This window comes from Mustela lutreola, chromosome 1 (assembly GCF_030435805.1).
Source record: "Mustela lutreola isolate mMusLut2 chromosome 1, mMusLut2.pri, whole genome shotgun sequence".
Classification (NCBI taxonomy): domain Eukaryota; kingdom Metazoa; phylum Chordata; class Mammalia; order Carnivora; family Mustelidae; genus Mustela; species Mustela lutreola.
The window spans coordinates 197,002,418-197,027,569 of NC_081290.1; the positions used below are offsets into that span (position 1 = coordinate 197,002,418).

The window sequence follows — 25,152 nt, forward strand, 5'->3', positions numbered from 1 at the left end:
GTCCCCTGAGATCTGCGGTCGTGAAGCAAAACTGTTTTTATGTTTTAAACTACTGATTAGGGAGATACTGTGCCGAGCACACCACACAGGAACGAGGTGAGAAATGAAGGGTCAGAGTCTTGAGGAGTCAGACTTTATAGGATAAAAATAACTGGGTTATTCATGGAAGACCCACTTTAACCAAGACTGAATATAACTACAGTGTTAATCAGGTGTTACTACCACATTTCACAGATGAGCTGAGCTCCCAGAAATAAAATGACAGGCTCAAGGTCACCCAGTTAGCCCAAGTATAACTCAAGGTCACACAGTGGTGTGTATTGTACCCACAAGTACAATAGACTCAAATGTCTCCAGTTGTAAACCCTGTTTTCTTGTCACTATCCCATGTTGGTTATTGAATTAAGGGTCTAGACTCGGATTTTTATCCACAAACCAGGACTTCCCCTATTCAACCCCACCAACCATGATCCTCAGACCATCTAAAGAGAATCAGGGGATCTTTGGAGTGAAAAGCAGTTTCTTGGTTCTTCTCTCAAAGTGTACATGGCTCCTGCCAGCTGCTGGTCAACAACACTGAGCTAGGGTGGGTTTAGGGCGCAGTCCAGTACTGGCCATCGTGGGGGGTAGGAACGAAAAGAGGTATAATAATTATTGGCACTTAGTATTGTATAAATAGTCATTATCTATATAGCTGTGTTATTATATGAATATATAGAACTAGCTATATATCACAAATAATACTTTACTGTCGTAGAATTAATAATAGGTAACTTTAATTGTGTGTAGTGTTTAGAGCTTTACATAGGTTATTTGACCAAATGCTTTTCACAGTCAATCCTGTGTGACAGGTGGCCCCATCAGGCCCCTGCGAGGATGAGTCTGTCCGGGGTCCCAGGGCACTGAGTGGTGGGGGAGGGACATCAGGCCCAGCAGTCCTGTTTCTGAGCTGCCTCCTGGGGTCCTTGGCTACACAGTCCTTGGCTCCTGGGAGTGCACAGAACCCGCCTGAGACCACACTCTCCCTTGCCCTTGGCCAGGACTACAAAGTCTAGGGAGACTCTCAGGGAATGCCTGGATGGAAACACACTTGGTGGGTTGGACTGTGTGGGATGGGGGTCCCAGGGGTGCTGCAGGCACGCTTTCCTGTTCACCATCCCGGGAAGGGAGGTGCCGTGTGGAACAGGAGGCTCCAGGGGCCACTGGAGAGCCCGTGAGGTGACTGTCCGCAGCCTGCAGGCTCCCTACATGCCCACGCTGCCGTGGACTCTGCAGGGCAAGAGGGCATGTTCCCAGCTCTCCACCTGGGCCTTGACAACTCTGAAGTCGGGAGGGATGTGGTTCTCCCCACTGAGCTCAGAGAGGAAAAATGCCAGCCTCGAGGTTCTGCAGTGGCTCAGTGGGGCTCAGAGTCGGCTCTGAAGGCCCCCAGTGCGGAGACCCCCCCCGCCGCCCAACCTGCTCAGCAGGTGAGGAGAGGAGCCTGGACACAGGAGTGCTTAGCAGGTGCGGCCTTTGGGCGCCTTCTCTTCAAACTGCGAGAAGCAGGGGCCGTATGTGGCTGGGAAGGGGGGCGGCTCTGAAGAGCCCCAGCCTGAGGAACCATCAGTGCAGCCCGAGCTGCGGGCTCTGAGTCAGGATGGCTGGTGACTGGCAGGCGGGAGGAGGTGTGGGGGCGGGAGTGGCAGGTGGCAGGAGGGCTCGTCAGCGCTGATAAGGACAGGTGCAGGTGCAGCCTGGGCTAGAGAGAGGGGCGGGGACGAAGCACTGGAAGCCTTTGCGCTCCAGTCCTGGGGCAGAGCTTCCTGTCCCCTCCCCAGCCTCCACCTCCTGCAGCAGCACAGCTGGGAGTCCTCCACTCCTGCCACCCTGTCTGCCCGGCCCCTCGGTCTTCCTGCCAGCTGTTTCCCTCTGCTCTCCTCTCGGCTGCAGTGCAGCCCAGCTGCCTCCCTCCTCATGACTTCTCCAGGCTGCTTTCTTGAAAGCACCCCCTCCGCCCCTCTGCCCCTCGTCCCTCCTCCCTCCTTCATCTCCATCCGCCCAGCAGGCTCCCTGAAGAGGCCCCCCCCCTCCCAGCCCTGGCCATGTGACCCTCACCTTAGACTCTTTTGGGGGACTTGCAGGACACATTAGCACGGAATGAACCATCACCATCTGGCTCTGGGAGGTCCCCACCGTCTTCCAGTAAAATATTTAAAATGCTGAGGACCCCATGATTCCCTCTGAGCTCGCACACCTCTGACCCCTGATCTAAGGTCATCTCTCAATTTCTGATTATTTCCTGGGAAGGGAAGAGGCATTTTTTTTTTTTTTTTTTTTTTTTTTTTTAATGGAAGACCGAGGTTATAAGGGCCGAATCACCGAAAGTGATGGTTTTAGAACAGTACTCTGGGGACCTGGCTGCTGTGGTGTATGCATGCATGTGTGTGAGTGTGTGGGTGTGCATGAGAGAGAGAGAGAGAGAGAGTGTGTAACAAGCAGGAAGAGGGGGCGCCTGGGTGGTTCAGTGGGCTAAGGCCTCTGACTTCAGCTCAGGTCATGATCCCAGGGTCCTGCTCAGCAAGGACCCTGCTTCCCCTCTCTCCCTCTGCCTGCCTCTCTGCCTACTTGTGATCTGTCTGTCAAATAAATAAATAAAAATCTTCAAACAAAAAAAAAAAAAGCAAGCAGGAGGAGGACCTAGTGGGCCTATGTGCTTGGTGGTCAGGGTCCTTAATGGCAGGCTCAGGTCACCCACCCCTGCCACTCATAATTGTCAGCCCCGATCTTTCGGGGACACCTTCCAGTACTGAGTGTCCTGAGTCTGTTGTCACCCCTATGGATGTAGGTGTTTGTGCCTCTCCCCTAGTCACTGATCAGGTGCTCAGGTGGTTCCGTGGCAGGGGCTAGCTGGAATACACACAGGGTCAGCATGGGCTGGTGCCAATGGCATGAGATCTGGGGTTAGAGTAGCTGAAAAGAGAAGGCCCAGTGCAAACTTCCGTGGAGCATGATGTGGGGGCAGGGTGCTGATGTCTCTTTGTCCCTGATATCATTCTCTTTCTTATTTATTTATTTAAAAAGATTTTTTTTTTATTTATTTGACAGAGAGAGATCACAAGTAGACAGAGAGGCAGGCAGAGAGAGAGAGAGAGGAAAGCAGGCTCCCTGCTGAGCAGAGAGCCCGATGCGGGACTCGATCCTAGGACTCTGAGATCATGACCTGAGCTGAAGGCAGTGGCTTAATCCACTGAGTCACCCAGGTGCCCCATCATTCTCTTTTTATCTATGGTCAGGGGTCAGATCCGAGGCAGTCCAGGGTTGGCACGTGGGTGTGCCTTCTCCCCCCAACCCCTGGACAGGGCACTTTGGCCAAGGCTTTGCTCTAGCAATAGGTTGAAGTGTGGAGACCACTGCCCTGAGGGTTAATCCCAGCCATTTCTGGACAGGAACTAGGCTGCCTGGAATGCTTGCCTGGCTTCTAAGTGCTTTGCAAACCCATGCACACAGTCACCCTTGTCCTGCTCCTTCAGAGGGGGAGAGAGCTGATAAGGGCACAGGGCCCCCAAAAGGCTGAGTGATGCCCTGGGGATGCCCAGTGGTCCAGGAGCAGGCAGAGTGAGGACTTCTCCGGTGCCCTGGGGACGCACCCACCATCACCCCTGTGCCAGAGCGCGGGGCAGCCCAGCTGAAACCCTGCCTGCTTCAACTCCCAGGACATTCAGCAAAACTTGTGGAGAGTGTGCGGATGGCCACGTTTGACTGTAAGTCACTAAGCTGCAAGGGAGAAAGGGCTCAGTCTCATCAAGAGGTCACATAAAGTTCTTTTTGGGTTTGAGAAAGGCCTGTTGCAAGCGGAGGGCTGGAGGGAGGAAACCTAGAGGTTTCACGGAGGAGGAATCATGATATGGAGAATGCGACGAAGGAGAGATGCCATTCTGGGTTAGGAAAAGCACACAAGTGAAGGCACGAGTGACATGGACCCTGAGGGACCTGCTCTGAGTACCTGCCAGGACCTGGATCTTGGAGAATGGAAAGCACACAGGGTCAGGCAGGCCTGGGCTGGACCTCTGGCCCCGTCACTAGCAGTATGACCTGGCACGTTCCTCACCCTTATCTGAAATGGGAGTGACACACCTACCTCGCACAGCCGTGGGGAGAGGACTCATATGTTAATGATCCTGGTACACAGAGGTGTTTCCCAGGGGGTTGTTCTTATTTTCATCACCATCCCTGAATCTTTCCTGAGCCTAGGACCACTAAAAATTGGGCCACACTCTGGGGCACCTGAGTGGTGCGGTCAGTGAAGCGTCCACCTCTTGGTTTTAGCTCTGGCCGTGATCTCAGGGTCATGAGATCCAGCCCTGCATCTGACTCCAAGCTGGGTACAGAGTTTGCTTGAGATTTTCTCTCTCTCTCCCTCTTCCCCATCAGTCACCCTCCATTTCCCCCCTCTCTAAAATAAATAAATCTTAAAACAAAAAAAAAGTGGGGCTACAGAGCACCCGGCATAAGGGATCCCAGGAGGCTTTGGAAATGGGAAGTTGCACCGATTAGAATCGGCTCCTTCCCGTGGGTCTTGAGGGTGAGAGGGAGCCTGTAGGGCCCCCCTGTAGCTCTGCCGTTGCCATGACCCCAGCCCACCTCTGTCTCCCGAAGCTTCCTGGTCAGCCATACAGAACAGGCTCAGTGTTGCCGTCTGCTCTGTTAAGAGTGACCAGCTGGGGAAGGCTTTAAGAATGCTTGTATGCGGGATATTTACTGCCAGCTTTTCCCCAGCCCGGAGGACGCAAATTGTGTCTTATGAGATTAAGGAAAGTTACCCTGCTCCCGAGAAGCAAGCAGATGGCAGCAAGGGAGGGGGAGGAAGGAGCTGGCTCAGAGGCCCCCTAGCTGACACCAAAAGACGCCCAGCAGGGTGGGACAGGGCCAGGGCAGGACAACTCAGGTCATACCAGAAACCCAAGACTTGACTTCTGCCATTTTCCTGCTGCTCGGACCAGCTCCTAATGCAGAAGAATGGGTTTTGGGAGAATGTCTTGTCATGACCTACTCAGGGGAGCGGGAGCTGGGTGGGATGGGATTGTGTCCGAGCAGACTGACTGAGACAACTGATGTTTCTGGAGAGTGAGAGAATACCAGCAATGGTGCCAGCCATGGGCAGGAGAAGGTCTCCCCCACTTCCAGGACCACTTCCTGGAAGGGGTCCCCACTTCCAGGACCCCTGGCCAGGCAGGTGTGGGGAGGCAGACGAGAGACGGATCTATTTTCTGGGACAAGTTGCTTAGAGTCTGGAGGAGACAAACAGGCTCACAAGGGACCAGAATTACTGGCATCACACAACCAGGGCCCAAATTGAAGTATAAAGAAAGTCCCAAGGAAGAAGGAGGCTTCCTTCTGAGGGAATGAGGGAAGGAGTCCCAGCAGGGTTGGCTTCTGACGTGCCCTTGAGGCTAACGGATAGGAGGGCAAAGAGGGAACGTTCTCGGAGATGGGAAATGGCATAAGTAGCACATGGAGGTTGGAACATGCTCCAGCAGCAAGAGCTGAGGCCATGTGATCTCGGCTGCCTCTCTGGCTCTGCCATTACCTCCGTGTGGCCCCTGGGCACATTCCCCAGGCCCTTTGTAATCAGTTGCTTGCTGGGTAAGGAGAAGGTATCCTGGGGGTATTTGGCTCCATGGGTCTGGAGAAAGCTGGTGTGAATAACTTATAAGCATTCACATCTCACGTAGTAGGAGAGGTGGTTCTGCAATATGTCCTCTCGTCTGGGGCTGACTTGGGAATTCATCTCCAAATAGGGGAAGTCACTGATGCTGACGTGCCCGCCTAAGAGGGACAGGGTCGCTCCAGGCTGGACAGATTGGGAACGCTGTCTTGGGTGGCACAGTTAACCACTGTCGAGGTCTGCACAAGCTTAGAGCCCTATTGGGATGGCCAGAGGTCATTTAACCCCATCTTCTTCCTTTGGATTGGGACTGGAAACACCAACAGAGAAGCCAGAAGAACAGAGCGTGGGAGTGGGGTGGAAGAGGGGCTGTTGGTCCACTGTTTCTGCTAGACTGTCTGCCGGGAGAGAGACATGAAGACACATTCACCCTCCACATTACCATCTGCAGCCACTAGCAACTTGATTCTGATACACAGGTGAGGAGAAGCTTGCTGAGATGACCAACATTCCAGAAATTGCTCTGGAGTTTTGTTTGGGCTTACACAGGAAAGCCAGACTGCCCCTCCCTGGGGCTGGATGTGGGACAGGAATTCCGAGGGCATGTTTTCCTGTCCTTGTGTCTTGTCTGAGCTGGTGGCTCCCAGGTAACCTGTGATTCTCCTGCTCTCACATACCTCTCCCCAGGATACATACTCCACCAAGGTTGTCCTGGACAGTGTGGGGCTTTAATGAAGAGCAATGGGGCTGGCCGAGGCAGGGTGACTCCAAAGTCACTATAAATCCTTCGTCTACTGATGATCAGCCCGTGGCCCCGGCCAGAACCTGCACTGTCCTCATTAGAGAGGCAGGCGGAGGTAATCCTCCATCCATTCAGCCAAGCTCTGGATGCCAAGAGGATACTGATAAGTGCTTCTGGAAATACTGGTGCATCAAACCTGGGAAGGAGCCCATCCATCCCTGCCTGTGGTCCTCCCTGAGTCTGACTGAGATGGGAAGGGCAGAGCAGTGCAGGGTTTTGTGGCAATGGTGGGGGAGGGTATGGAGGAGAGATGGGAGACACTCTGGCAGCCCATGAAGGCTAGGAGCCAGGATGCCATCTCAGGCTTTCTGCGAGCTGGCCATGGGGCCCAGGCAAAGCCCCTTTCTGTCTCTGAGCCTCAGGCTTTTGTGTGTTCAGGAATATGTACTCCCTGAACCCTTGTTGGGGAAAGGCAAGGAGCAGTAGGAGAGAGAGAAGGGGATGCTGAAGAGCAGGAGAGAGCTAAGTCATTAGAGTCTGAAAGGAAGTGTGGACATTGGCTGTGGGCGGACATAGCTTCTATGGTTACCTCCTTAGAGATGATCAGGGTGGGAACCATTGGGAGGCAGAGCTGCGGATTGGCTAACTCCATAGTGTCCAGCATCTCTGTTTTCTTTCCTCACTCCGTCCTTCCTTCCTTTTTTTCTTTTTTTTTTTTTAAGATTTTATTTACATATTTGACAGAGAGAGAGAGAGAAGAGAGCACAAGCGGGGGAAAGGCAGAGGGAAAAGGAGAAGCAGGCTCCCTGCTGAGCAATGAACTAGATGCAGGACTGGATCCCAGGACCCTGAGATCATGACCTGAACCACCCAGATGCCCCTCTGTTCCCTTTTCTAAGAGTTACTGGAAGGACACAGGAAGCTGTGTCCTCGCCCTGGGCACCTGACCCAAAAGGTGCACCCAGGCCCAAAAGTGCAGAGCGGCCACCGTCGCTAGGAACCAGGCAGGAACAGGTGCACAGCACGGGGGCGTGCGGATGTGTTCAATAGGGAGCATTGCTAGGGAATCATGGTAGGCCTGAGCGTGTCGGCCCCAAGTGTACGCTAAGAAGTTTGCACTTAATGAGAAATCATCAAAGGGTTTGACCCACATGCTCAGATCTGAGTTTTGGGGAAGATCACAGCGGGGACGGTGAGGGGGTGGGTGAAGGAGGATAATCCGAAGACGGGAAGACTGATCAGGAAGATCTTGCTGTCATCGGAACTCAGGCTAAAGCCGCATCCGTGGAAAGAAGAAAGTGGATTTGGGAGCCACTTGGAGATAGAACTGGTAGGGGTTGAGAGAAGATGAGAAGGATGGAGGCATCAAGGTCCCCTCTCCCTGGCCTGCAGGAAGGGGTGATAGGTGACCTGGGGGACTGTTTCTGTGTCAGGAGGGGCGGCGTGCTTGGGGGGAGGGCGGGCAACACAATTGGTGTTGCTTCTGCCACCTCTGACCTGGGTGCCCTCGGCCTGACTCTTCCCTTCTCCGGGACTCCCCGTGTGTACAATGCAGAGTCTAGACTCAGTCTGTTAGGTCCCTCCCTTTCAGGCCTAAGGTTCTTTGTTCTGCTTTATCCAAAGTCTTATTTTTGGGTGGGGAGAACCCATAGCTGAGAAGAATACAACTGAGCGAAGAGGAGGTAGAGGCAAATCTCTCAAGGACATTTGGTCTGTTTGAGGAAGATCCATGCCCTAACCCTCAAGTGTTTTTTTTTTTTTAAACAAACATTTTAAAATAATCATTTTATCCTGGTATAGACCTTGCCAGCGGGAAAGTGTGCTAAAACGTTCACATGCATAAGGATCACCCGAGGTGCGGCGCCTGGGTGGCTCAGTGGGTTAAGCCTCTGCCTTCGGCTCAGGTCATAATCTCAGGGTCCTGGGATCAAGCCCCACATGAGCTCTCTGCTCCACAGGGAGCCTGCTTCCCCCTTTCTCTCTGCCTGCCTCTGCCTACTTGTAATCTCTGTCTCTGTCAAATAAATAAGTAAAATCTTTAAAAAAAAAACAAAAAAAAAAACCAATCACACGAGGAAGTTGCTAAAAATACACTTTCCTGGGCTCCCAGCCAGAAATTCTGAGATGGTGGTTCTGAGCTAGGTCCAGGAGCCTGCGTTCTACAGCTCCCGGGGATAATCCGGCCACAGGTGGGTTTTGGTGCCCATTTGGGAGGCACCGTGGGATGCCTGGGGGAACTGGGTTCTTTCTGGTTTGGGGGAACTTGTCTTTTTAATTTTTTTAAAAAGATTTTATTTATTTATTTGACAGAGAGAGATCACAGGTAGGCAGAGAGGCAGGCAGAGAAAGAGAGAGGAAGCAGACTCCCTGCTGAGCAGAGAGCCTGATGCGGGGCTCCATCCCAGGACCCTGGAATCATGACCTGAGCTGAAGGCAGAGGCTTTAACCCACTGAATCACCCAGGCGCCCCATGAGGGAACTTGTCTTTCTCTGGACTTGGTCTAGCTGCCATTTCCTTCTAGGTGCGCCATGTTTCCTTTGCCACTCCATGAGGTCGTTGGATGAAGTCAGTGGTTGTCACTAATTTTTTTTCCCAGTGCATGTAATCTTATGCCAGTGGAATCCCATATGGAATGCCAGGGTGTGAGGTGGGTGGGGGCAGGCTAGGTGAAGTTTGAGGGGCCCCTCCAGCCAGTGGGCTACTGTGCAGGGGACCCCAAGGTCCTGCTGTGAAATGCTCAAGGTATCAGAAGGTCCTGTGCAGTTTCGATGGTTTCCAAGTGTTCCATCAAGAGCAGGGTGGCTGCTTCCCATAGACAGATCCCAAAGTGGGCCTGGGAGCCAGGTGCTCTGTGTGGATACGGCAGTCTGTTCTTGAAATGAGCAGCTTCTGTGCCACTCACCAGCCCTGTGTCGGGGACAGCAACCCAGACATGGTATTTATAGAGAAAACATCTCATGGCTTCCGGAGTCGTTCCCAACAGGGAGTAGATCACCATGTCCCACATTTCTTCCTTCTTGGAGCCCAAAGACAACCAACTCGTAATTATGTTCGCTAATGGAGAGGAAGCAAGGGTGTGAGTAATCCAAAGTGAAGGACAGTGCAAAATAATGAATAGTACTAAGTAACATGCCTTTTCAACTCTGGAATGCATTTCAGTATTCACGTTTGAATGTGGATGCGTTTGATGTTCTGGGAATTTTTAATACTCAACAAAACAAAACCAAAGCCAGTGATGGAGCTCCCCGCTGCCGCCGACTCGGCCGGGCGCAGAACATCACCTCTGGTCCTGGCTGACAGCTGGAGGCGGGCCACCCCCACCCCCCACCAGCTCACTGTGTTCACGGCTCGACACCTTCCCCTAGGTGGGGACAGGGATATCAGCGGGTTTCGCCTTTAGAGGACTTTCATTCCCTTCCGGATTCATGCAAATAAGAGCAAAATAAGAAGCTGTGAAATGTTAACAGAGGACTTCATTAAGCAATCTTGGTGATAGAGTTTGCCAGGCATGGGGACAATTTGCCAGCAGATAATTGAGAGCTGACTATATATGTGTCCTAATTAAAAAAGTGATGCTTCGCACTGCCCTGGGACTCTGGGTCTCATTCTTCAGGTTGGTTAAGGGGATTAGCCACAGCTAAGTCTTGCATGCACTTTATACTCCATGAAGAACTTCGCATATGTTATTTTGCTTCTTCTACCTGCATGACACCCCGTGGAGGAGGTTCTAAGATCCGTCCTGATGTGGAGACTTGAATGCCAAGACTCACCATAGCGGTTGGCTCAATGCCCCACAGCAAATGTACATCTCCCAACCCAGCCTGCCGCCACCTGGTTGTGACCCTGGCAAGGGCTCAGATCACCTTCTCCAACCCTGAAAATGCAGGCACTAACCAAACAACCAAACCAAACCAAATAAACTTGCCATTACTGTGCCTGTCTGATTGTTTGAAAGTGGACGTGTTGGTAAAGGAGAGATTTTGTGCTACTGTCACCCTGAGAGGAAGGAGAGAGACTACATGCAGCTGGGAAGCACCTGGGATGGTCTGAGGGCTTTTCTTAGCTTCTAAGAGGCTTACACTGGGTCACTGAGCCCATATCAGAAGACGAGCTAATGGCGGGAAAGATGGAACTGGCTTCTCAGGGGAGCCCCTTGAAGCAGGGGAACTCCAAAGCTAGCCATTATCACATCAACGGTACTGAGAGATAGAGAGGATCTCTTCTATTTTTTGGATTGGGAAACAGAAGCTCAGAGAGGTTAAGTAACCTGTCCAAGGTCACGGTGTGCATTGGAGCGGGCAGACTCTAGTTCTGTGTCTTGGTTTACTCCATAGTACCCGGTAAGACCAGAGCGTGTTTGAGCTTCATGGTTACCTCTTCAGAAAACAGAGACTGGCTACTGTGTCCTCCAGCTGCCCCCAGCTGTGCTCCAAAAACACATCAAGGAGCCTGACAGGACAACTGCTTCTTGCCTTGTACACAGGCTCTGCCCCACCTGCAGACCGCCATCAGCCAGAGAAACTTCTGATGCCCCCAGGCACCCCTGGGGCTGAGATCAGGTCCAAGAACAAAAATTTAGGGCAAGAGTTGTCCACAGCTTGGCAGAGGCACAAGCATTTTTTATCTTCCCCTGCTGCATCCCCATTCAGAAGCTTTTTGCAAAGGCCCAATAGCCTTCTCGCTCGGTCCCGGGCTGGGGGAATAATGACTTACATTCCCTGCACGGCTGGGGTCTCGTGCCTTTGTAACAGCCACCCTAGTGCTGAACCTCTCATCCCTTGTCCAAAAAGGACCAGCTAGTGGCTGGAGGGAGACTTCCGCAGGGGGCATGGGACCGGGGGTTGGGGTGGGGGTGGCCAGGAAATGGGAGCTATCTCCAGGCCCCACTCGGGCCCGACCCCCGGGACGTCTCTATCTCCCAGCCAGAAGTGCCACTAGATGTGCCGACAGCTCCTCTAATAGAAGAGTTATTCGCGGCTTCACTGGAGGGAAACAGAGCAGCTTTCAAACCTTCTCCCTTAAACGCAACAATATTTGGTAACACTTGGCGTCTTGGGGAGAGAATTCATGTCCGTAATTAGTTACTGTATATCACCGTTAGTACCCTGCTCAGGATTTACTGGGCAAATACCATTTAACTGCACAATAACTACAGGTCCTTGCTGCTTATTGGGTAATTTACTAAGGCTGGGGGAATGGGGCAGGAGGGACTCTGAATGGGAGGGATTGTAACCCCTTGAATTAAACTTTATGAGTTTGGGCTTGGCAGGGAGGTGGCTGCCGGTAGCCAGCTCTCACTGCTTTGTTTTGCAGAGTTGGCGGGCACACTGCTTCCTTCCCTTTATTTATTGCAGGAGAGATCTGGGACTGGGGTCTGAGGCTGCCCGGAGCTACGGAGGGCCTTGTGGTAGAGAGGGTCTTTGGCTGAGCACAAAGGCACCCCCGGCAGGAATCCAGGCTCGGAGTCCTGGGAGCTCCATCCATCCTTGTACGTACTCCCTCGTGGGGCCTCCTTCTGTTTCCGGGCCAGTGGGTGGGGAGCACACACAGGGAACCGTCCTTGGCTGGCAGGATCAAGATAATCCGAAACCCTCTCTTCTCTCTCAAGTGCCATGTTGGTTGGGAAGCAGGCATTCCCGGACACTTGGCTGTAATTCCCAGCCTTAATCTGCTTGAGCAAAGTCTGTCTTTGTTTGGCCATGGCACTGTCTAAACTCCTCTAACCTATTTAGACCACGGAGAGGGGAAGAGACACAATAATGAAAAACTCAACGTGCAACATTGCCTTACGCAATCTAATAAATTACTCGGTACCCGGCTGCCAGCTCAGACTAAGCCCAATATTGCCTGCAGTAATTATTTGGATCAAATGCAGTTTATCTGCTTCATATTTGTGCTTCTGTGCTCAGTGGTAACTTATAAATGTCATTGTGGTGTTTATTTGTTATAATGAAACTTAATGGCATTGGAAGCCAGGAGCAGAGCTGGTGGGCGGCGGGTTTAAAACAATCTCTTCATCTCTGGAGAAAGAATGAGCCAAGATAACACGAAACTGCCCTGTAGGGAAGAGATTTGCGGAGACGGTTGTGTCCTCGCGCTGCGTGGTGGGCAGAGAGGGCTGGGGAAGATTTGGCTAGGTTTAATCCTGGTACTGCTCCATCTGGTGCTTCCATCTTCTAAGGGTATTACAGGGGTGGGAGATGTTCGATGTTCACACCACCCAAGGGGTGGCCCGGAGAAGAGATACAAGCTGCCCAGGGTCTTGGAGGAAAATGTCTTGTTGGACGGGGCTGGACGTGAAAACCCCTAGGGTGAGGACAGACGATCAGACGGAGGTCAGGCGGAGAGTGTGGGGACAGAAAACAAAGGGAAGGTATCCTAGAGAGCGAAAGGAGGGGACTGAGAAGTTTTCTCCTTCGGGCGAGAAACCAGCCCCGATGTTAGAAAGCATGAAGCATGGACGGACCAGGGCAGAGCTGGTGGGCATTGGAAGCGGGGTTCCCCTCTGGCTCTACACAAGTACCATGGACGAGGATCGGGCATTTAGTGTAGAATAAAGGGTTTTGGCTTCTTATAGCTCTGGACTGTGCCATTTACTAGCCATCTGGCTTGGGGCGAGTTCTTGATGTTTCCCGAGTCTCATTTCCTCATGTGGAAGGTGGGAGTACTAACAGATACCTCTCAGGACAGTAGTGAAGATCACAGGGGGTGATGTGTATAAAATGATGCACAGGGTGTTTGGCACACAGCGAATAACAAACAAATGGCCACAGCAGTGACTGGCAATTAGTAGATGTTCAATAAACGTCCGTTGAGCGAGTAAATGAGTAATGACGCTTCCCACCCGTGTGTGCTACAAAGCCCTCTTCCAAACAGCTGGGCTTGGACTGAGAACCTTACGGCTGTGCAAAGCTGATCTTATTACCCCTGTTTTCTAGTGTGAACATGGCTATGGTAACTTGCCCAAGGCCGCTCAGGTGCTTTATATGTGGGCATTGGCTCTTCTGTCTCCTGGGGCAGGACTATCTCTACCAGTCACCAGGGACAGACAATGCTCCATCTCCGCTGGGAGCCTGAGCTCTTCCCTCCTGCCTGGCAGCACCGCTCCCTGGATCCAGACCACAGAGCCCGCGCTGACCTTCCTCGCTGAACCTGGTGGCAGAGGTAAGCCGGGGCCTTTCTGTCCATTTCATCTTAATACTACAGTTAGTGTTTACTCATGAAATATTCATTTTCTCCCCTCAGCGACATGCTCATACAAGGCTCCTAATATCATACATATGGATGAAAATTATTAGTCATTGTTATTTCTCCCACTAGCCGGTCCCTTCTCCTAGTACTCCTCCTGTTTTGATCTCAGCAAAACGGGACTGAATTGAGGGTTTTAGCCTGGAACACTAATAATAATGCCTTGCATTTTATGGTACTTTATGCTTTCTCAAAGCACTAACACAATCATCATGCATAGCTTCTCTTTGCAATATCCGCACAGGGAAAGAGCCTTGGTGCCCCAAAGTATACCCATTTTGCAGATGAAAAAAATATAGGTCAAGAGAGGTCATGCTTCTCTTTGCAATATCCGCACAGGGAAAGAGCCTTGGTGCCCCAAAGTATACCCATTTTGCAGATGAAAAAAATATAGGTCAAGAGAGGTCATGGTCGAGGTCATACACCTAGTCAGGAACCAAACTTATATTTAAAGATGTTTATTTACTTATTTATTTTTGTTCGACTTCTAATGCAATGTTCTTTGGGAAACGATGTGTTTGTCTCATGTAAATAACAGCACCATCTTATTTCTATTGTTTTCCAGTTTCTAAAGCCCCCCCCCCCCCCAGCTATTTTACTGTTTCTCACAGGCAGGCTTGAGTTACTCTTATTTGACAAAACTCAAACAAGTTGGTGGCGGATCTGGGCCTTAAATCATCATTCCTCAAAATGGATTCCAGAGAACATTAGTCCTAAAGCATGTTTTGTATTCAAATAAGTTGGGGAAACTCTGAACCATACACCCCTCTTGGTGGTTCACCACGCCCTTTGGCATATTAGAATCTCTGAGACATTCTATAGGGCAGACCTGTTCAGTGAGGGCTAACCCAGCTTCTCCCACTGTTATTTACCCACGGCGGGTCCCTCCTCCTCTTTCTGAACCAATGGGCTTTAGAGCAGGGCTGGGAGAGGAGAGGCTGGAGACAGGGTAGAAAAAAACATGCCTGTGGGGCCACCAGAACTGACACCCCCCCCTCCCCAAACCTCCTCTCCTCCTATCTATTATTCTAGATAATTCACTGCATATTAGGTGTAGTGAGTCTGGTCTATATCAATCTGGGGCAGGATCAGATGGGCGCCTTGCTGGCTGACCGGGGGTCCGTGGGCTGTGCAAGGTGGGGAGATGTGGGAGAGAGTGGTTGGTGGCCATGGGCTGGGGGACGTCTACGTGGATCCACAACAGGAGCTCGGCCAGGTCTGCCCTTGCTGGTGAAAGAGGGAGTCATCCCACCCTCATCCCCCAAACACACAAAGCTCCCCCAGGCAGGGCAGAGATAAAGAGACCACTGTCCGAGTCTTTGTTTTACCAGGTCATAGCTGGGTGCCTTTAGGTAGAGGACTTCATCTTTCTGAGCCTCTTTACCCTCAAAGTGGAGTTAACCCCCCTAACTTGTGATGGGATGAGGAGAACTGATGTCAGTGTGTGGAAATGCCTCTCTAGTCCTGTGTCTTTGCAGCTTAGCTCCCCACCCTTCTCCTGGTTGCTCGGGGTCCCCCAGGGTTACTCCAGACAGAAGAAATGGCTTGCCCCACCTCTGTGCTCCATGAACATATCCCTGGTACATTTGTAGCTCTCCCATCACCCTGCCTTCTGCTAGTATCTTCTGTGCCTGTCTTCCCACTGGACCCCAAATTCTCTGAGAGCTGAGCTGACTCCGTCAGTGGCCCCCCCTCCCTCTCTGTGTCCCCGAGGCGTGCCCACTTCAGGGCCCGAAGGCTAACTCCTCATCTCCGGTTATCTGCAACCTGAGGTCTTTCTCTTGAGCTAAGGGTCCCTCTGCCTCCCAGACAGACCATGACACGCAAGACCTTGCTTAGGGTCGGCTGCTGGCAGAAGCTGAGTGAAGATGAGGGCATCCTGGATGTGTTGTTCATCTCCGTGTCTCTTACAGCACGAGGCACACAGTAGGTGCCTGGTAAGTCTTGGAGTAGGACAGAGACTAGCCCTATGAACAGATGCAGGAGGAATGTGGTTCGGCAGGCTGGTTGGGAGTGGAGAGCCTCCCCTCCCCCCATACACCGCCCCCCCCCCCCCCCCCCCCGAGCCTGGGGCAGAATAGCTGCTTCCTTCCTCTCTTCTTTGAGGTCCTTTTCTCTCCTCTCTACCTGCTCTGGCTGACTCTGGTCAAAGCTCTGGGTGCAGAGGACCAATGATCAGCCAACGTCCTTCCTCAGTGAAAGGAGAACAGCTTGGTGTAGGGTTTGAGATCCTTTCATGAATAATGGTCGAGAAGTGCTGTTCTTTAGTATGAAGAATAGTGGTTATTCCTCGCACATTTGACTTGGAGGTGGGGAGTATTACATTGCTCTATTTATCCCACACTCTGTACGCAGTTACTGAAACTGTCACCGTGTCCTATATTCCATAGGCCATTATGTGTATTTCAAACCATTATATAAATGGACTTGATTTGGTACTTCTGAATGTCATTAAACTCCTCCCATACCAGTAACAACACAGTTTCCATAGAAACTAATACATTTGAGAAGGGAAGGCGTAGGGAAGAAAGCAGATGGAACAGGGGGAAAAATACATCCGTCCGATTATTATTTCCAGAACGCGGGACCCAATGATGTGACATGGGCCACTCTATGGAGATGGGGCAAGCTCCTTCAGGTTTTTATTGACTCTCCTTTGATAAAAGCCATGGATAATTCATCTCAGCCTGAACCTGCTCATTCCAGCACACAGCTCTAAAAACTTTATGGCACCGCAGGCCATTAAACACGCTCATTTATTCAGACTCCTTCTCCCCTGGGAGGGGGAGGGGGGAGGGTCTCCCCGTTCAGCGGTGAAGCTTTTGAGGCTCGCTGAGGATGGGGGGCAGGTAGGGAGGCAGAGAGAAGAAAGGAAGCCTCCTCAGGACACAGCAGGCATAGAGGGAGACCCCAGGATTCTGCCAGTGGTTGCCACCTAAGTCCTTGGGTCCCATGGACATCAGTGCATTTGGACAATAAAGCTGTAGACACATGGGGTTGCAGGGGTGTTATATTTAAAACCCTGAGAGCCTGGCTGAGGAGCTGCCCATGGCCTTTGTAGATGAAATTTTCTATTTTTGCAAGGGTACAAGCATAGGTTGCAATGGCTTCATAAAAACAGTTATGGGGGCACTCCTGGGCCCTACTCACTTAGCCCATAGTTGGATTGAATTCCCTGTATCTGCTCCCCTAGCTCCTGGGCATAGCTGGTTACAGCAATTATGACATTGTATTTTAATGGCTGTGATAACTCTGGGGGGAGGGGCTGTATCCCTACAGGTCAAGGGCGTCCTGGCATTGTGCGAGGCACAGACTAAGTGTGGGATGTATGGTTGGTGAGGAAGTGAGTACACGTTATTGCTGTACTCAGAAGGGTTCACATGCATTGGTTCATGGTGGGGATATTGAGCCATTAGAAGAGGGTGTGGACCAGATGACCTCTGGTCCCTTCTGGCCTCGAGGACCTTTGATAATATGGTTCTAAACCAGCTCAGCCTATACTTGATTTGAATGTAGATTTCTCTGACTCCCAAGGTACAGTACTTAACCATTAAGCATACTCACCACAATGTTAAAAGGAGAAACAGAACCAAAACAACCACAAAATTAACTTGGTATGAAATATATCTGGTCCCCTCCCAGTGGAGGGCAAAAGTTCTTGAGGACAGAGCTGTGTCCTGCCTCCCTGAGGCTCCTATGTCTGGCACAGTCCTGGGCTCATAGCGGGCAATGGCTTTACTCTGTATAAGGCACATCTAGATCAAAGAAGCCCCTCCCCTTCCTTTTCTCTTTGCTTCTCATCTCTTTCAGAACATAGCCTCAACACACGTTCAGTGGGCAGACTTCCCTGATTGATCCACTCAACCCTGCCTCTCCCAGACTTCAAGAACTTAGCATGGTTAAGAGGAAAGAGGATGGCCCCTTGGGTCAGAAGCCTGGGTTTGAGTCTTGGCTGTGTGGCTCACAGGCTGTGATAATTGGGACAAGTCACATGACTTTTCTGGGTCTCAGTTTCCTCATCCCCAGGTGATTTGTAAGGTTTCTTCTAGGGGTCCATGGTTCTCAGATCACCCAGTCCCAGCATCTTGGGAGCCACGGACCAGAAGCAGAGAAGGTCACTTTGCTCGCTCTTCTTTCAGTGTCTACTCTGTGCAAACATTATGCTAGGGCCCTGGGATATCCTGGAGACCCAACAGAGCTTACAGATTAGTAGGCAAGGCAAGTATTAGTTAAAAAATAGCAATACGAACTTATATGTGCAGACTGAGCTATGAAGGACCAGTATAGACAAAGGTCCTGGGACAGATGGGAGCATTCCTGTTTGAGGAGCTGAAAGAAGACTGATGTGTCTGGGGTATGGTGTTAAGGGGACAAGATGAGGCCAAAGAGGTAGGTAGGAACCAAATCATGTACAGACTCATGAAACATGCCAGGGATTTTGGTATTTTTCCTAAAAGCAACACGAAGCCATTGAACTATTTTCAAGAAGACTGTGACATTAGACTTGCATTTTGAATATTGCTCTGGCTGAAGGTGGAAAATGAACTGGGAGGGAAGGCAGGGGCATGATGGATGCACAGAACCAGTAAGGAGAGCCCTTCTGTAATCCAGTGAGGAAGAGAGGTTGTGGGGACAAGGGCCATGGCTGTGAGATGGACAAGGTGGATGGATTCAAGAGATATTTGGGAGGTGACGTTTCTAGGTCTTACTGAGGACTGGATATGGGTAGGAGAGAAAAGGAAGTTTGAAAAGGAGCTTGGCAGAGTCTGTGGCCTACGGGCCCCCAGCTTGCCTTAAATAAGCAGGTTTCCCAGTAGGAATGGTGGCTGGAGGAACGAGACCCGGGAAACACTGGAATTCTCTATCAAATCGCGGAAGGAGGAGAATGGAAATGGCGGGTCCCCTGTTCCAAGACGCCAAGTGAATTAAATAACAATCATAAAGTGCCCTGGAAATCTGCATCTTGTCATAAATAATAAACAGGGACGTTATACAAATAACCAGCTTTGCAGCCCCAGTGGAAGGAAACACATCAGTAAGAAAAATGAAATAAGAAAAAATGCACCCCAAAGCCCCAACTAACAAAATGACAGTATTAGCTAACATCCTGGGGGCTCTCGCAGGCAGTGAAAGAATGGTCTCTGGAAATTGTAAGCCCTTAGTGTAAGCCAGACTGCTATGGCTGCTGCTGTCAGAGTGGTAGGGGCTCGCGGGTCATCTGATCCCTGCTCGGCTGAGGCAGCCAAGGACCCTGGGCCAGGGTCCTGCTTCTCCTTTGCTCCTTAAAAAGCACAGCATGTCCCCTAGGTCTGCTCGACTCTCTCACTGCCACCCAGGGGACAGCTGACACGGGCCTGAACTCACTCTCAGAGGGCAGACAGGAAGAAGAAACACAGATCTGCCTTCCCCGTAAGGCTGCCAAGCAAAGCCAGTCAGTCAATTTCCCGGTACTGGTTCCTTTGGTGACCAAAGCATTTAAAATTAGGGGATGAGTGGTGAGAATAGGGTGTGGGCAGGGTGTTTAAAGCTGAGATAGGATTAAAAAAAAGATTTACCCATCCATTTATTTTAGAGAGAGAGAGCACACGCGTGTGGCAGGGGCAGAGGGAGAGGGAGAGAGATCCTCAAGCGGGCTCCTCACTGAGCGTGGAGCTCGACACAGGGCTCTATCCCAGGACCTGAGGATGTCCCAGGACCCAGGATCACTACCTGAGCCGAGATCAAGAGCCAGACACACTCGGATGCCCCAAGCCAAGTTAGATTTTGGAATCATTACATTTTAAAGGCTTACAGATGATTGTATCCAACATTATTTGAATTTCATCCACAAGAAGGTTGACATCTGGATATTCAGGGACTTGCCCAAGGTCACAGAGCTGGCCCCTTACTTTTAGGTGTTCCTTCCACTACACTGGTGGGGCACCTCTTTCTCTTATCAACACTGTCGGGGAGAGGTAAGAAATTGGGAGCGTTTTGACTCATTTCTGTGGATTGGGGGACAGGGGAGCAGAAAGAAAGGATAGACTCCATGCCATCAGCCAGAGGTCCAGGAGCAGGCACCTGGGTCCCACCCTCCCAGAGCTCTGGCTCTTGCACACAGGTAAAACGGGAGGGCAGGCATTGTGATGGAGGTCTATGTGCAGAGTTTGGACTGGGAGGATGGAGCTGCCCAGGAGCTGCAGGGCATCGCATGCAAGAGTCTGTAGGGGGCCTGCCAGCTGTGGATTCTGCTTTCTTCTTCCTGGACACTGGAGCCCCTCCCCAGAAGACCCAGGGGTCCCCAGTGAACTGAAGCTGCCTTGACTAATCACTTGCATTTGTTTCTTCCTGGGAAGATGAAAACCACTGTGCTGGCAGGCATTTCTGCTTTCCCTTCTCTGAGCCGCGATGCAGAAGGTCCGGGAAAGCTACCGCCCCTCCAGATATGTGGCCGGAGAGGGCACCCCTGTGAGGAGATAGGAGAGACTCCCGTACAGGCGTACCTCTGCCTCAGAAAGCTAGCAGGGAGGGAGGCCAGGGCTCCCTCCTTCTGCTCCATTCAACTTCCTCTTCCTCATTTCCCCTTCTTGACAGTTCTAGGGGCTAACAGAATTTTCTGGTTCCTGAGACATGATCTCCCCTGACCTAGTTCTCTTACTCCAGGCCTCACACCACCGGAGACTTCTGTGTCCTGTCCCCTCTTCTCCCAGCCCCTTCTGCTTGCTCTGCATTTGCTTTGCAAACCAAGCCAAGGTGAAGTGTTACTGGCTTCCCTTCTGTTCATGGTCTGAGCCTCCTCTTTCAGAATTCCAAGAGCACTGGACCAGATGTCAGGACACCTGGAATTGTGGTCCTGACTATTCTGGGACCGCAATTCCCAGACCATCACCAGCTCTTTCTGGCTGCTTCCTATTGACCTGAGGCAAGTCATTCATCGATCCTGGGCCTCCCTGAGTTGGCAGATTCTACTGTAACTGCTAGGCTTTAAGTTCTAACATAGAGGAGTACCAAGCTTTTCGAGGGGCAGGCAGACCCCCTCACCAGATACCATGTGAGAGCTTTCTATTCCCCCTGTGAATAAGATCATCCCCGGGCAAGCAGTGTGCATGGAGAAGGTGAGTGGTTCTGGGAGCTCCAGGAAAACCGGGTGATTGAGAAGAGCCAGGAAAAGGGATGGAAATATAAGGGTGTGTGTGTTGGGGGGATGGGTGGGTAGGATGATGGAAACAGCTCCCTGGTAGATCTGATGGGACATATCTGTCTGGAAATGCCTCAGGAAGGTGGCCCAGGGGCGCCTGGGTGGTTCAGTGAATTAAGCTGCTGCCTTCGGCCCGGGTCATGGTCTCAGGGTCCTGGGATCGAGTCCCGCATCGGGCTCTCTGCTCGGCGGGGAGCCTGCTTCCTCCTCTCTCTCTGCCTGCCTCTCTGCCTACTTGTGATCTCTCTCTGTCAAATAAATAAATAAAATCTTAAAAAAAAAAAAAAAAAAAAAAAAAGAAGGTGGCCCAGCAGTAGACGGGGTGAGGAAGGAGAGGTAGTGTGGAAAGGAGGGAGACCCGCCTGTGGGGACATTCCCTCTGCTGACCTGCTTGGGTCCTGGCCTTGAGGAAGGCACTATTGTACCAGAATAGAGGGGAAGCTGAGAGGTGGGACTTAAGGAACTGCTGGAGATGGGAGACACTCATTGTGTGCAAGTCTCCACGTCGGTTTACGCTGCCTGATGGTTCTTTTTCCCAAGATCCACCTTGCACCTGTGGATGGCTTTGTGCATTTCTCTGTTGTGCACTCAGGGCACTAATTAATTACATAAACTAAAGTTGATGGACTACTCTTTACGTGTGAGACATCGGGCTCATGCCCAGGGATAGGTGAGGAAAAGAGGGAGCAGCATCTTCACCTTCCTGATGGGACAGACAGTCTCATCAATGATCACCAGTTAGAGCAACTGCCATAAAATAAATAAGCCGGCTGCCGCGATGGTTTATCACAGTGCGGGAAAAGGGGTATCTAATTCAGGTAAGGCGGACAGGCAGGGTTTCTCTGTGGAGGTGACAGTAGCATGGAGACTTACGCGTGTGCTTTAATTGTGAGCTCCTTGAGGGCAGGGATTAGGTCTTATTTACTTTGAAAGCTCCAGGGCTTAGAACATTGTCTAGCATTTGTTATGAAAATTGGGATAATTTTTATGGTAGGTATTCAATGAACTTTTGATGAATAAATAAATGGCCTCCTCCCAGCAGTTCCTTTTTAAAGCACCGTGTACTTCATTACATGGAGACAATTATGTCAAACACGCCTGACATTCTTATGCTTGATCTGTCTTTACTTCTTCCTCTCTCGTCTGCCCTTCATTGATTTTTGTTTGTGTCTCCATTTGATGCCTCAGATGTGTTGAATCCAAACAGGAGAACACACACACACACACACACACACACACACACAGACATTCACACACGCAAATACACACACATTACCCATCACCTCTATTCCTGCAATGTTGCGGATTCTACCCTAGAAGCTATTACGAGCCTTTGAATAGAGCAAACCTCTCATTGACTACACATGCCTCCTTAAATGACCTTTGAATAGTGTTTTCTTTTTATTGCTTTGTGAAGTTAAACAGCGCCGATTGTGATTACTCTAGCTTATGATAAACCCCAGATCTATAAAAACTCCTGTTCATTCATTACTTTTTCTCTTGCTCCTTCTCAAGCTGTTATTATTATTATTATTATTTTGAATGTAGTGAGGAGTAGGGGGCGGGAGGAGGAGGAGGGAAATAAAAATACACCAACTTAACAAGAAAACAGGTGAAATAGGGAACCACTTCTCCTCAGGTGACAGACACCCGATTAGACACTGTTAAACAGAACAAATATGCTTTTATACAGAACAAGTTAGTCTTTTATATTTATTCTAAATTGGAACTATAATGGTTACCACCTTATCTTTAATGGAAGAAGCAGCTAATTGTTCCAATATCTCACTAATTCCAGCATCTGAGAGAAAATTATTTTTTACTATTTTACCAATTGTTCAATTTATACCTAGGTGTATAGTGTGGCATGGACAGACATTTCTATCTCTTGATCTATGTCATGGCTGCTATTCCAGTTCAATTATTAATATGTGGAAGTTATAATTATTTTGAGTATGGTACAAGATAATTATAAGCCATAAAACAGCTCCCCATGCTCACTGATAACCTCTTCTTTTCTGCAGACAGGCTGGAGTTTGGGCTTATGAGTTTTAGAGAGAGCAACACATATATGATGGGGGCACTTGAGGTCACAAGACACTGGAGTGGGGGCAGAGGAGCCTTCCCCACCCCTGCAGATCCTTTCCGTTCTCCATAAGCATCTCTCCTTCTGCCCCACTGTCTCACCCACCTCCTATCTGGTCTCCTGTTTGCTAGCTGAGATTTGTACATACATTGTCTGCCTTGGTTTAGCTTGCTTGCTGTCTCTTTGTCTCCTTGTTTACCCAGCGGCAGCTCCTGGGTGTCTGGTTGTGTTCTTATGCATGAATCTTGGTGTTGGGGCAGCTGGGAAGTGTGACAGCCACAGGCAAAGAGAGAGGCTGGGGTGGGGAGTTAGCTGCTCTGTTACTCCTTGGCCTTGGCCAATGCCTCCATTCCCTCACTCTTTCTGAATACCTTGCTTTATTCTTAATGGGTCTACCCTTGGGGACGGATTTTGGCAAGGGCTAAGGCACCTGGGAATCACTCATTCTTAATCAAACTGACCACAGTCAGTTGAAAAGAATAACACATTGGTTTGGATTGCATGTGTTTGGAGAAGGGGTTCAGAGAGAATGGGCATTGTTTGGGTATCTTCCCATTTTATTTTTTAAAAGATTTTTATTTATTTATTTGACAGAGAGAGAGAGAAAGAGAGAGAGATCACAAGTAGGCAGAGAGAGAGGGGAAGCAGACTCCCCAACGAGCAGAGAGCCCAAGGTGGGACTTGATCCCAGGACCCTGAGATCATGACCTGAGCCGAAGGCAGAGGCTTAACCCACTGAGCCATGCAGGTGCCCCAGTATCTTCCCATTTTAACAGGAAAACCTCTTTACAATGCCATATTAGTTAAGTTGTTGTAAAAAGCAAAGCTAACTGTTTTCAGAAGTAATCAGATCCTGGTCTTGGTTCCAAGTTCTACTATAGTCCCCCTCCCCCAACTCCCATCCTTCCCTCTTTACTTAAACAGTATCTACTCTCTACTTAATCTTAAATTTCTTTTTCCTACTATTTTCTGAATCCCTCATTCAGTATTACCATTACAACTTTCTGCTATGGCAAATGCATTGAGACCCCATTTCTATGTTAAAGCCCAACATGACTATATTACAAGATAGGGTGTTTACAAAAGTAATGAAGATCAAAGGGAGTCATAAGTGTAGAGCCCTGATCTGATAGGATGAGTGTCCTTATAAGAAGAGACACCAGAGGGGCGCCTGGGTGGCTCAGTGGGTTAAAGCCTCTGTCTTCGGCACAGGTCATGATCCCAGGGTCCTGGGATCGAGCCCCGCATTGGGCTCTCTGCTCTGCAGGGAGCCTGCTTCCTCCTCTTCTCTCTGCCTACTTGTGATTTCTCTCTGTCAAATAAATTATATATATATATGACACCAGAGATCTTGCTTTTTTCTCTCTGCCAGGTGAGGACACGGTGAGGAGGTGGCCATTTGCGAGCCAAGAAGAGAGCTCTCACTGGAACCTGACCATGCTGCTACCTTGATCTTAGGCTTCCAGTCTTTAGAACCGTGAGAAAATAAAGTTCTGTTGTTTAAGCCATCCAGTCTGAGGTACTTTGTTATGGCAGCCTGAGCGGACTACTATACCCCTCCCCTAGCTGCCTGTGAAAGGTTGGTTGGATCAGGGTTGTTAAATCGTGTTCTTCAGCCTTGTGATGGGATTCTTTTTTAGGCCCTAGGATCTGCAGTCGGTGTCCTTCTCCTGGGTCAGAGACTTGGAGCTTGAGGTTGCAAATCCAGCCCAGCTCCTGACGTTTTGGCTTCCCCTATCCCCGTGAACCTCTTTCAGCTTCTCTAATGAGCCACGCCAGCAAGAGAATGTGTCTATTCAGCACCACGGACAGAGGTGCCCTGTCAATTCCCACAAATTAGAAGTTACTGCTTAGCCCTCTCACCCAGGTGATGCTGAGAAGGGAGGAGGTAGGCTGAGCAAGAGAAAAGTCAGGGAGGAAGACCACCTGGCAGGATGCAGACAGTGCAGCCCCTAAGCCTGGCTGTGCTCAGTCAGGGGGCTCCTACAAAGGAGAAGTGCCTTCTCACACAGACGGGTTGCAAAATGCAGGAGGGGCTGCTCCTTATGCTTAGTTGTGTTGGCCTGGCTCTTGTTGAATTGTCACCTGATGGGTGCTGGCCACAAACCTACAGCTGGCAAGGTGTGAGGTCTGGGGAGCCCGTGGTTGTGCTGGTGTCATGGACTGTGGGGTGGGAGAAAAGCCAGCTGAGGAGGAATGGGAAGAGGGCATCAGAACTTTGGTATAACTTTGGGAAGAGTGGTGATACAGG

General features: G+C 50.5%; 1 protein-coding gene and 1 long non-coding RNA gene across 7 annotated transcripts in view; one reads left to right on the plus strand and one right to left on the minus strand.

Annotated features, from left to right (window-relative positions):
• LOC131838459 (uncharacterized) overlaps positions 1-24,400 on the plus strand; it is a 35,786-nt gene extending 11,386 nt beyond the window's left edge. The window contains exons 2-4 of one of the 2 annotated variants that reach the window (XR_009356606.1): positions 11,745-11,878; positions 13,329-13,554; positions 24,274-24,400. This is a non-coding gene — a long non-coding RNA (uncharacterized LOC131838459). The remainder of the gene's footprint in view (positions 1-11,744; positions 11,879-13,328; positions 13,555-24,273) is intronic. The other variant, XR_009356605.1, reaches the window with a different exon arrangement.
• Positions 1-25,152, minus strand: part of KIRREL3 (kirre like nephrin family adhesion molecule 3) — a 548,210-nt gene that overhangs the window by 102,550 nt on the left and 420,508 nt on the right. The gene's annotated exons all lie outside the window — the stretch shown is intronic.